Source organism: Talpa europaea (genome assembly GCF_964194135.1).
Source record: "Talpa europaea genome assembly, chromosome: 7".
In the NCBI taxonomy this organism is placed as follows: domain Eukaryota; kingdom Metazoa; phylum Chordata; class Mammalia; order Eulipotyphla; family Talpidae; genus Talpa; species Talpa europaea.
In genome coordinates, this window is record NC_140074.1 from 86,507,979 (window position 1) to 86,520,257 (window position 12,279).

Genomic DNA, 12,279 nt, shown 5'->3' on the forward strand with positions numbered 1-12,279 from the left:
TAAGGATGAACTAGGCCCAGCCCACAAGATGTGCAGCGGCGCCGCGCCAGGACCCCACGGCCCGCAGTCCGGCCTCGTTTAGCATGCGCCCCGCCCGGCCTGGCCCAGTCCCCCAGCTACTCGGCCGCATCCCACCCGGCCTCCTCCAGGCCCGCCTTTAAAGGCCACCACATACCCCTCACAGAGACAGCCTTCCCTCAAAGCACAATGGCGGCAAACCTACGTCCGCTGCGCGTACCCGACGCCGGGAAGTGCGCAACTCGATTCAGCAGTTGAGCCAATAGACGCCGCTGTGTTGAGACGGATTAGAGAATTCACCAATTAGAGTTGTCGTTCGGGCCGGAGGGGGCGGGCGGTAGGCGGAAGAACGTGAACGCGGGGGGGTGTGGTCGGACGGACGCAAGCCCCGCCTCCTGTGTTCCTAGACTGCGGTAGGGCCACTGGCAGGCCTTGTTGTTTAATGAGCGAGTAGTCACTGCCTGGAGGCCCCCAGAGAACAATTTTTAAGTAGTGTGTCAAAATGTGTACGAGTCTGCGTGAGTCTCATAAATGTAGATGAGGTGCAGTGCTAGCGCCGAATCAATCAGTTTTTTGTTCATGCATGCATAGGTGCGTTCAGCCATTGTGTACTGAGTGCCCCCTTCTTCTTTTATTTTTTTAAGATTTATTTACTCATGCATACAAGAACTGGGGTACAGACCAGAGGTGTGGGGGGATTCACCAGAGACAGAGTGGGGAGAAGAACAGGCAGACTGATGAAATACACTGCTGAGGGGAGCTGCAGGCGAGAGAGAAGAGGTCTGCTGCGCCCTGTGGTTATCTCCCTTGCTGGCTGGGACTCAAACCCGTGATGCAGGGGCTGGGGACAGCTTCACAGCACTGCACTCAACTACCTGTACCACCAGGGGAGGCCGCTGAGTGCCCACATTTTGTCAAGGAACAGAGAAGGGGAAAAGCCACCCTCTCAGCTCATAGTAGCTGGGAGTTTGGAGTTAGTCAATGAATCTAGAAAAATAAAAGAGGCCGTGGCGGTCTACATTGCTGTATGCCTTACCCTTCCCTTAGCATTTCTCTTTTTCCTCTCTGACAATGATTACACTGTGGACTGTATAGTGGACAGCCTATAAATGCTTCTTGGTTTCCTAGAGTTCTGCCTCTGTCTTGCTTCCTGAATTACTCTCTATCTCCGGCCAAGGCTTTTTCACTGTCCCTAAGTCTGTAACAACCTTGAATCTCATTTAGTCAACAGTTAAGCTTGTTTGAACTCACATCAGTTTTGTTGCGGAGGATGCAGGGAATGGTAACCCACACAGCCTCTCAATCTAGTTGGGAATTTAGGACTTAAAGGTGAAATAGTTAATGAAAAAATGCAAATGTAAGTCCAGGCAAGTGTTGGATGGTGTAGCAATGCATACAACTCAAGGAAGAAAATAAGCATTAAAGATTTGATGGAGATGGGTGGATGTGAAGAATTTGAGGGGGTAAAGAAAGAGAAAGGAAAAAGGAATAACAGATGGTGGAACCTGCTAGATTACAGTTTAGGAAGAGGAATAAACATGACTATATTAATTTATATATTAATATATAATAATACATATGCATTTAACTGTCACAATAATCCAATGAAGTAGGTGCTATTATTAGCTCCATTTTATAGATGAAGAAACTGAGGCTTAGAGAAACTGAAAGAGTAATAAAAAAGCAGATGAGGAAGACTTGAGACACATGATCTGGGAAAGGAGGAGGCCAGAAATTCAGGGAAGGAACAGCTGGGAAGGTTGGGAGAGAGTCACAGGAAGGAAGAATATCAAGAAAAGGAAACCCTCTGTACCATTTATGTGGAGCAAGTGAGGACTGAGAAAAACCGCAGGCTTGGCAAGAAAGAATTCTCTACCCTAAGAGAGCAGTTTCAAAAAAATGATAGGAAACTTTCCAGGTTGCCAAAGAGGTTATGAAACAATGGAGGCCATGGGAATTAACCATTCATTTGAAAATTTAGGCATGAAAGACAAGAATTTAGACTGAGGAACCTCCCTGGTGGTGCAAGGGGATAAGTCTCTCACCCGCCAAACGTCTGGCCTGTACTGCAGTTCTTGTATGCATAAGTAAATAAATCTTTAAAAGATTTTTTTTTTTTTAAATCTCCTGCAAGGCAGGAGATGTCTGCTGCACCATGTGGGTTAGCTTCCTAGCTGGGGATTGAATTTATGCTGCAGTGGCTGGCAATAGCTTGATAGCTCTGAGACTTAAATCCCAGGGAAGCCCTCCTTTGTTAACTATTTTTTCTTAAGATTTTATTTTTATAAATGGAGTCTTCCTTTGTTAACGTTTTTTAATTAAAATTTAATTAATGGGGCCTACTTGATGATACAGGGGTTAAAGTCTCAGTCACTATCAAGTTATCTTCAGCAACTGTGGCATGAGTTCGATCCCCAGCCAGGGAGCTAACCCAAATGGCACAGCAGACCTCTCCAGTCTTGCCTGATACTGCCCTCAGCAATGTAATTTCATTTATGCATGCAAGAATTGGGATGTAGGCCAGAGGTGTGGGGGTGAGTGGATTCACCAGAAACATAGTGGGAAGCCGAACAGATAGAGCCACTGAAACACACTGGTGAGGGGAGCAGCCATGGGAGAGAGGAGAGGTCTGCTGTGCCATATGTGGGTTAGCTCCCTGGCAGGGGATCGAACTCAGTCACAGCAGTGGGGATAGCATGATATGTGCTGAGACTTAACCTCTTAACCACCAGGTAGGTCCTCCGTTGTTAACTCTTAACTGGCACGCCACCTCACCACCACTGATGTCATGAGGGTGGTGGTGGTCAACATGGCAGCCCGCAGACTGAATGGGGTCCAGGATCTCTTTAATGGTGCCTGAGTTCTCTAGCTAGAAATCAGAGCTGACTCTTTCAGGCTATGTTGACAATCTCATCTAAAGTCTTATTTCTGGGCCTCCCTGATGGCGCAGCGGTTGAGCGCTGGGTTGCGAAGATGCCCGCAGCCTCTGCAGCGCCGGTTCCATCCCCGGCTGCTCCCGGGCCACCAGAGGAGGGTCCCACATGGCGCGCAGACCTCTCCTGCCGCCCGCTGCTCCCCTCAGCAATGTACTTCGGTCCTTTTGCCTGCTCTGCTCCCTGCTCTGGCTCTGGTGAATTCTCTCACCCTCCCGCGCTTCTGACTGTACCCAGTGCTTGTATAAATAAATAAATAAATCTTTAACCAAAAAAAAAAAAAATTAAATAAAACAACAATAACAAAACTTGTTGAATTGCATTTAAAAAAAAATAAAGTCTTATTTCCACTGTGCTTAATATTTTCCTCCTTTCTGTTTCTCAGAGGTTTTTTTTTTTTTTTTAATAGAGGCATGTTTGTTTTGTTTATACATGCACTGGGTACAGTCAGAAGCGCCGGAGGGTGAGAGAATTCACCAGAGCCAGAGCGGGGAGCAGAGCAGGCAGAAGGACCGAAGTACACTGCTGAGGGGAGCAGCGGGCGGCAGGAGAGGTCTGCGCGCCATGTGGGACCCTCCTCCGGTGGCTGGGGAGCAGCCGGGGATCGAACCGGCGCCGCAGAGGCTGCGGGCAGGTTCGCAACCCAGCGCTCAACCACTGCGTCACCGGGGAGGCCCTCTCAGAGGTTTCTTGAGGGTGTTAATAATGAGGGCAGAGGGCCTCCCCGGTGGCGCAGCGGTTGAACGTTGGGTTGCGAAGCTGCCCGCAGCCTCTGCGGCGCCGGTTCGATCCCCGGCTGCTCCCCGGCCACCAGAGGAGGGTCCCACATGGCGCGCAGACCTCTCCTGCCGCCCGCTGCTCCCCTCAGCAGTGTACTTCGGTCCTTCTGCCTGCTCTGCTCCCCGCTCTGGCTCTGGTGAATTCTCTCACCCTCCCGCGCTTCTGACTGTACCCAGTGCATGTATAAACAAAAAAAACAAACAGACAAATAAATAAATAAATAAAACACGCCTCTATAAAAAAAAAATAATAATAATGAGGGCAGAGGCTGAAGTTACCGCTTCAGTCTGGGAGTTTCTGCTCTGAATGCTCAGTTTTACACCAATGACTGGTATCCTTGGCGATGTCATCACCAACTTATTTGGGAGACAGACCCAGAGGGCCAATCGTGGGGGCCAGAGGAGACGTGACACTCCCCCATGGTGCATCTCCACTTTTACTTTCCAAGTACTCATTTTAGTTCTCCCAAATGCCCTATTTTTCCCCCCTGATATTTCTTGTTTCTTGGTTATGATCTAATTCCTTGTCTCTCTGAGTAAAAGAAGACCTTTTCTGAAGTCGTATTCTCTATACTCTGTGTGTTTCCTTATTTTTTTTCTTTTTTTCCTATGGATTTCTCATTAGAGGCTCTTCTCAGTTACCCATAATTGTTTCTTCAATTAAAATGTAATGAAGGGGCCTCCCCAGTGGCGCAGCGGTTGAGCGCTGGGTTGCGAAGATGCCCGCGGCCTCTGCAGCGCCGGTTCGATCCCCGGCTGCTCCCCAGCCACCAGAGGAGGGTCCCGAATGGCGCGCAGACCTCTCCTGCCGCCCGCTGCTCCCCTCAGCAGTGCACTTCGGTCCTTCTGCCTGCTCTGCTTCCCGCTCTGGCTCTGGTGAATTCTCTCACCCTCCGGCGCTTCTGACTGTACCCAGTGCTTGTATAAACAAAACAAACAAACAAATAAATAAATAAAACATGCCTCTATAAAAATAAATAAATAAATAAATAAAATGTAATGAGGGCTCCCTGGTGGTGCCAGGGGTTAAGACGCAACCTATGAAGCTATCCACAGCCACTGCAGCACAAGTTTGAACGCTGGCCAGGGAGCTACCAACATGGTGCAGCAGACCTCTGCTGACTCTCCCACTGCTCCCCTCAGCAGTGTATTTCAGTCAGTCTGCCTGTTCTGTTCCCTGCTCTGTCTCTGGTGAATCCGCCTACCGCCCACGCCTCTGGCCTGTACCCCAGCTCTTGTATACATAAATAAATAAATCTTTTTAAAAAAGAATTTTATTTCAAAAAGAAGGAAATGCCACTGGCTGATATTAAGCAAGGGAATGACATGAGCACTTTTGCATTTTAACAATCACAGACTGATCACTATGTGAAGAAGAATTATGAGGTCATGATTGTGTCACCTAGGCTAGAGAGGATGGTGGCTCTCACCAGCATGGCAAAGATGGGAAGAAATAGACAGATGTGAAAGTCATTCTAAATTCAGAGATTCATTGGATCTATGTATTGGGGGTAGGAGATGGGATAACTGACTTGAGGATGATTCCTAAGTTCCTGATTTACACAGGCGTTGATGGCAGTGCTGTCTCCCACAGACTGGGAAAATACCAGAAAGTATGCAGATTTAGGAGGATAGCTCATGAGTTAGGTTGTAGACAACCCCTTGGAAGTAGGTCTGCAGCAATCTGTTATTGACACAGCAGGTCGTCCATTCACTCTTTGTGAGTCATTCGATGACTTTTTCCCACATCCCTTACATCTGCTTTTCCTCCCTAAATGACTCCTACTTTCCCAATTTCACAAAATCCTGACTGCAGGCTATCAGGAGCCAGAGCTCTGCCTTGCTCTGTCACTGTTATATATCCTCTTCTGTGCCTAGCACATAGTAGGTCCTTTATAAGTAATGTTGAAAAGCAAAATAAGGAAAAGTAAAGTGTGCCAGTGGAAATAGGAACCACAGAACAAAATAGCATATCTTGGGCCTCCCCGGTGGCGCAGCGGTTGAGCGCAGGGTTGCGAAGCTGCCCGCGGCCTCTGCGGTGCCGGTTCGATCCCCGGCTGCTCCCCGGCCACCAGAGGAGGGTCCCACATGGCGCGCAGACCTCTCCTGCCGCCCGCTGCTCCCCTCAGCAGTGTACTTCGGTCCTTCTGCCTGCTCTGCTCCCCGCTCTGGCTCTGGTGAATTCTCTCACCCTCCCGCGCTTCTGACTGTACCCAGTGCATGTATAAACAAAACAAACAAACAAATAAATAAATAAATAAACATGCCTCTATTAAAAAAAAAAAAATAGCATATCTTCCTGGATCCTAAAACTGGCAGTATCATTCGACATTTTGCAGACAATGTTTACAATCAAGTATTGTAACTTTTATGTTATTTCAACTGGAATTTTATGTTAAAAAAGAGAGGGATAGATTTTGAAGCAGAAAGCAAATTCACATGAATTAAAAAAAATTATTATACATACAAGAGATGGGGTATAGGCCAGAGATACCGGTGTGGTGGTGAGAGGATTCACCAGAGACAGAGTGGGGAGCAGAACAGCTGGGTGGGATCTACTGAAATACACTGCTGAGGGGAGCAGCAAGCGAAACAAGGAGAGGTCTGCTGTGCCATGTGGGTCAGCTCCCTGGCTGGGGATTGAACTTATGTCACAGTGGCTGGTGATAGCTTGGTAACACTGAGATTTTAACGCCTTATGCGACCAGGGAGGCCCAAATTCACATGAATTTTTAAAATTCAATATATGTCAGAAAGAAGGGCAAGAACTTCAAGAAAATGGCATGTTTAGATGAGCTGCCAAAGGGAGCGAGTGAATAGCTAGCTGAATAGCAATGTTCAGACTTCTTTTTTTTTTTTAAAGATTTATTTATTTATACATACAAAAGCTGGTGGTACAGGCCAGAGATGCGGGGGGTGAGAGGATTCACCAGAGATGGAGTGGGGAGCAGAACAGGCAGATCTACTGAAATACACTGCTGAGGGGAGCAGCAGGCCAGCCAGGAGAGGCCTGTTGCGCCATGTGGGTTGCTCCCTGGCCGACCAGGGATCGAACTTGTGTTGTAGAGGCTGCGGATTACTTCATAGTGTGGTGCCTGCACCACCAGGGAGGCCCAGTGTTCAGACTTCTTTGTCCTCTTCTCTGTCCCCCTGACCTGGATCTGGGGCAGAAAACCACTGTACCAGTGACAGCTCCTAGCACTAGCAAAGCCAACCAGGGGGGTTCAAGGAGGTGAGGGAGTCCTTTTAAGGGAATGGACATGCAGATCAGAGTCAGGTGGAAAAAGCTCAACCCAGAGAAATAATTTAATATCCCTGGATTATTGGGCCTTCCTGGTGGCACAAGGGGTTAAGCACAGCACTGTGAAACTATCCAAGCCACTGCAGCACAAGTTCGATTCCTGGCTAGCCAGGGAGCTACCCATATGGTGCAGCAGACCTCTCCTGTCTTGCCCACTGCTACCCTCAGCAGTGTATTTCAGTCAGTCTGCCTGTTCTGCTCCTTATTCTGTTTCTGGTGAATCCTATCACCGCCCCCCACCCCCGCAACCTCTTGCCTGTACCCCAGTTCTTGCATGCATAAATAAATCCTTTAAAAAAATCCCTGGAATATCTGATACTACCCTAGAGTCTGTTTTGGAGAGGTTGGGTAGTGATAGGAAGGGATCCCTTTCCAGGACCCTCATGTCATACTGCTTGAAGGATCTTTCATTCTTCTACTTCTAAATTTCAGATGACATACATTCTATTGCAATTGAAGGCGGTCACTCGTCTGAGAACCACTTCTGTGACCAGTTCCTGCAGATGTGGCAAGTCAAAGTTTGTCCCTGCCAGGTTAGAGTCAGGAAAAGAATGTGCTCACAACACTCAACTAAGTGGTGCTCACATCAGCAGGGGAAAATTGAGATAGATCTTTTTCCTGCAGTTGCTGCATTCCTGAAAAGTACAAAAATCAATACGTGGTGAATAGAACTATGGCTTTCAAACTGCAGCATCCTGATTTATAAATACCACTTCAGAGGCAATTTATCTGGCTTAATTGATCTTCAGTTGTCAGTTGGCTCCAATCTTTTTACCATGAAGTTTCTTCATTCCCCAACCTTACTATAAAGAAAGAGGCAAAGCAGTGTGTAAGATGATGTCCTGGCCCAAATCAAAGACCTAGATTCTAATTTGGCCAATGTCACAAACTAGCTAAGTGTGCTTGGATAAGTCATTTAAATTTCTAGACTTCAGTTTTCTGCAAAATGAAATGATAAGACTGGAAGCTGATTTAATAGACTCATTGGTCCAAGTGGAAAAACGTTCCACTCATCTCACTTAAGCAAATCTGGGAGGTTTTGGCTCATGTGACTGAGGATCCCCATACTGCAAGTCAGGTAAGAAGAGCAGAGTTGGCCACAGGTGGTATAATGGAAAAAAAGTCTGGGTTTGAGTCTGGACCTAGTCACTAACTAGCTAAGTAACCTCAGTAAGTTACTCAGCCTCTCTGAACCTCAGTTTTCTCATCTAAAAAAATGGGATGAATCTCTAGTGTGTGAAATTAAATAGGATAAAGTATAAAAGGTACTTAACATATGGTAGGAGGGTAACAAACACTTAGCCCAGGGAACCATGACTTTACGGTAAAGATTTTAAACAAACATTTCATCTCAATACAGGAGCAACTCTTTAAAGAATAACTGCCCTTTAATCTCTTAGAGAGTAAGGACGTCCGGTTTTCACCCAATAAATTCATATTCTACATATGTCAAAACCTTAATAATTCAGTTATGGAAACATCTGTTCAATTTTCTTGTTGCCTCAAGATTAATTTTGTTGGGCCTCCCTGGTGGCACCTATGAAGTTATCTGCAACCACTACAGCATGAGTTCAATCCCTGACCAGGGAGCTACCCACATGGCACAGCAGACTTCTCCTGCCTCACCCACTGCTCCACTCAGCAGTGTATTTCAGTCAGTCTGCCTGTTCTGCTCCCCACTCTGTCTCTGGTGACTCCTCTCACTCCCCCTCCACCCTCTGGCCTGTTCTTGTATGCATAAATAAATAAATCTTAAAAAAAGATTAATTTTTGTTAAAAGACTCTTGGTTTCAACCCTCAGCATAATCACTCCAAATTGTTGGAATTCATTCTTTTCTTCTCAGTACACTCTGCTGAATAAATTAGGTTTGCTTTTTGACAGATGATCTTAGAAGAGTTTAGGGCTTTGATGAACAAAAAGGAAACCTTCCCAAGGCAAAGATTCCACTATCTAGCAGTGCTTTATAAATCAGGAGTTGAGAAAGTTGACTCCATGTAACCATGCTCACAACAGATAGATGCAATTATTTCATAGCAATTTATTAATTTATGATCAGGATAATGTTCTGAGATTATAAAATATCAATGTGTCCCATCCAGAAAAGCCCCTCCCCTGTTCCAGAAGGTAAATCATTCATCAGCCAGTAGCTCAGTAGGCATGAAGTCAGTCTTTTGGAGCACTTTACTGGGCCATGATGACCTGACTCATTGGACCAAATGTAGCATCTGCCAACCTCTGCATTTTTTAATTTGGTTTTTCAGAAGAGAAATTGGGACACATGCCTCTCTGATTCCCATCCTCTCTATCTGGTCCATACTATCGATACTGGTTCAGTTGGTGAGATATCCACTAACTCAGCTCTGCCTTCTGGAGTTTCACTGGGTCATCATGACTTACATATGTGTGATTCCAAATTCTGTGGCATCCACTTATATCTTGCCTCAGCCAGCAGCTAAGCTCACCCTTCAGTTAATCCAGTTAAATAGCCATATCTCCTTACTGGTCAAGTTCTTGACACCCTTCATAGATACACTCAGGTGCTACCAAGAAGGGTATGTGCTGGGATCATGAATTTTTTTTTAAAAGATTTATTTATTTATTTATACAAGCACTGGGTACAGTCAGAAATACAGGAGGGTGAGAGAATTCACCAGAGCCAGAGCAGGAACAGAACAGGCAGACCAGCAAAGTACACTGCTGAGGGGAGCAGTGGGTTGCAGGAGAGGTCTGCATGCCATGCGGGACCCTTACCCGTCGGCCGGGGATCGAACCAGTGCTGCAGAGGCTGCGGGCAGCTTTGCAGCCCAGCGCTCAACCGCTGTGCCACCAGGGAGGCCCAGGACCATGAATTCTTATAATAGTGCCAAAAGGAAAGGAATAGGGCTGGAACGTTATAGGGCAACCCTGATATAAATGGGTTGCTTGACTCTGGGTCCTCACCCGCGCGCTTAAGGGGGACTTAAACTGCAGGCACACACCAAAGGTTAACAAAAGGTTTATTTACAAGGGAAGGGGAAATGAGGAAATGAATAACTCAGGGAGAAAAAGAAGGAGATAAATTCATAAATGCATCCTACCCATTCCACTGACCTGGAATTCCAAATGACCCATTGAGACCAAGTGCTGCCTGGCCAAGAGAGTGAGAGGGCACTCACATGGCTTTTTATTTTTTTTTATTTATTTTTTTTTTAGAGGCATGTTTTATTTATTTATTTATTTGTTTGTTTGTTTTGTTTATACATGCACTGGGTACAGTCAGAAGCGCGGGAGGGTGAGAGAATTCACCAGAGCCAGAGCGGGGAGCAGAGCAGGCAGAAGGACCGAAGTACACTGCTGAGGGGAGCAGCGGGCGGCAGGAGAGGTCTGCGCGCCATGCGGGACCCTCCTCTGGTGGCCGGGGAGCAGCCGGGGATCGAACCGGCGCCGCAGAGGCCGCGAGCAGCTTCGCAACCCAGCGCTCAACCGCTGCGCCACCGGGGAGGCCCTCACATGGCTTTTTAAATATCCAAAACAGAGAACATGGCTGCTTAACTCTGCCCTCAGGTCCTCGCAACTCTCCCTGGTCATGGGATTTGTAGTTCCCAGGGTCTTGATGGAGTGGGGGTGGAGTACACAAAGCCTGTATGGAGTTTGCGCAGGGCATCCTTTCCCCCTAACAGAATGAATCCATATTAATGTCCACAAACATTTAGGAATAGCTCCCTGCCATGGATTTGTCACATTTCTTTTTCTTTGAAAACTCAAAATATGCTTTTGTTTATCAAGGCATTCAGTTAAGATGGCAAATTAAATTCTTGAAAACACTACTTCCATCAAGGACAAACTCTAACAAACTTCTTTGTTTCTCCTTTTATACTTTTTCCTGTTACATTTAAACCTTGTTGCATTTAAACCTCCAAACTGTTTTTTTTTGCTGTGTTTCCTTCTCCTCCCTCGCTATTTGTTATTTCCCCACTCTGCCATGGTTTAAAAACTCTACCATGGGGTCTCTCTGGTGGTGCAAGGGGTTAACCACAGCACTGTGAAGCTATCAGCAGCCTCTGCAGCTGGCCAAGGAGCTGACCCACATGGTGCAGCAGACCTCTTCTGGCTGCCCCGCTGTCCCCCTCAGCAGTGTATTTCAGTCTGTCTGCCTTTTCTGTTCCCCACTCTGTCTCTGGTGAATCCTCTCACCCCCCACACTGGGGTATAACTGGCCTATACCCCAGTTCTTGTATGCATAAATAAATAAATATTTAAAAAATAAATCAATAAAAACTCTACCATGGGCATCACTCACAATTACCCTCTCTCATTTTGTTTCCATGTCTCTATTATTTTCTTTCTTTATCTTTGTTCCTTCCTTTGGATACTTCTACCCTCCGCCTTACTCTTCTGTGATTCCTCTCAGTTCTTTTGCCTATTTTTCTATCTCAGTTGACACCAAATTCTGACTTTTACTCATCTTCCAACCAACCTCTCCTTATAGGTTACTACCAGTCTCTGTTGATGCGCTGTCTATCTGCACTATAGCTGCTTGGCCTTTGTCTTTCTGCCTGTCTCCAACTCAACATATTTCATGCTTTCTCTTTCAGTCAAATCTTTGCATTGACTGCCTCCTCCCACTCCTGCTTCTCAGCTCTGCTGCCTAATCTCCCTCCTCTCTATTTTCACTTCTCTCCTTTCCTGCCCTTTATCTGCTTCTATTAACTCTCTTTCTCCTGAGGAGAGTCTGGTTGTTTCTCCTTGTCAATCATTCACTCTATTTCACTGTCTAGCCTGTCTGTACTTTACACCCGTGGAATCCCTTTCTATCTGCCTTTATTTCTATTTTTCTTATCCTCTTTGTTTATGACCATTTTAATAATTTTATGATTGGCTCCTCTCAAGCATCTACAACATCTTCTAGATTTTTCTGCCAAAGATTCCTCTGTCTCTTCTATGCACTGAATTTTTCTCTGCCCTCAACCTGTGTGTCTGTCTCTATCACCCCATTTGCCTTTCTTCAGTGCAACTTTTTGAAAGGATTCCCCCCATCCCCTTCCTTTCACTCCTGTATTGTCTCTGTGAATGATAAGCGTTATCTTTTTCTGTTTCCCTGTTTAGTAGAATAGCAATCTTAATAACCTGGATTTTTAAAAAAGATTTATTTATTTTTGCATACAAGAGCTGGGGTACAGGACAGAGATGCAGGGGGTGGGGGGTGAGAGGATTCACCAGAGACAGAATGGGGAACAGAACAGCAGACTGACTGAAATACACTGCTGA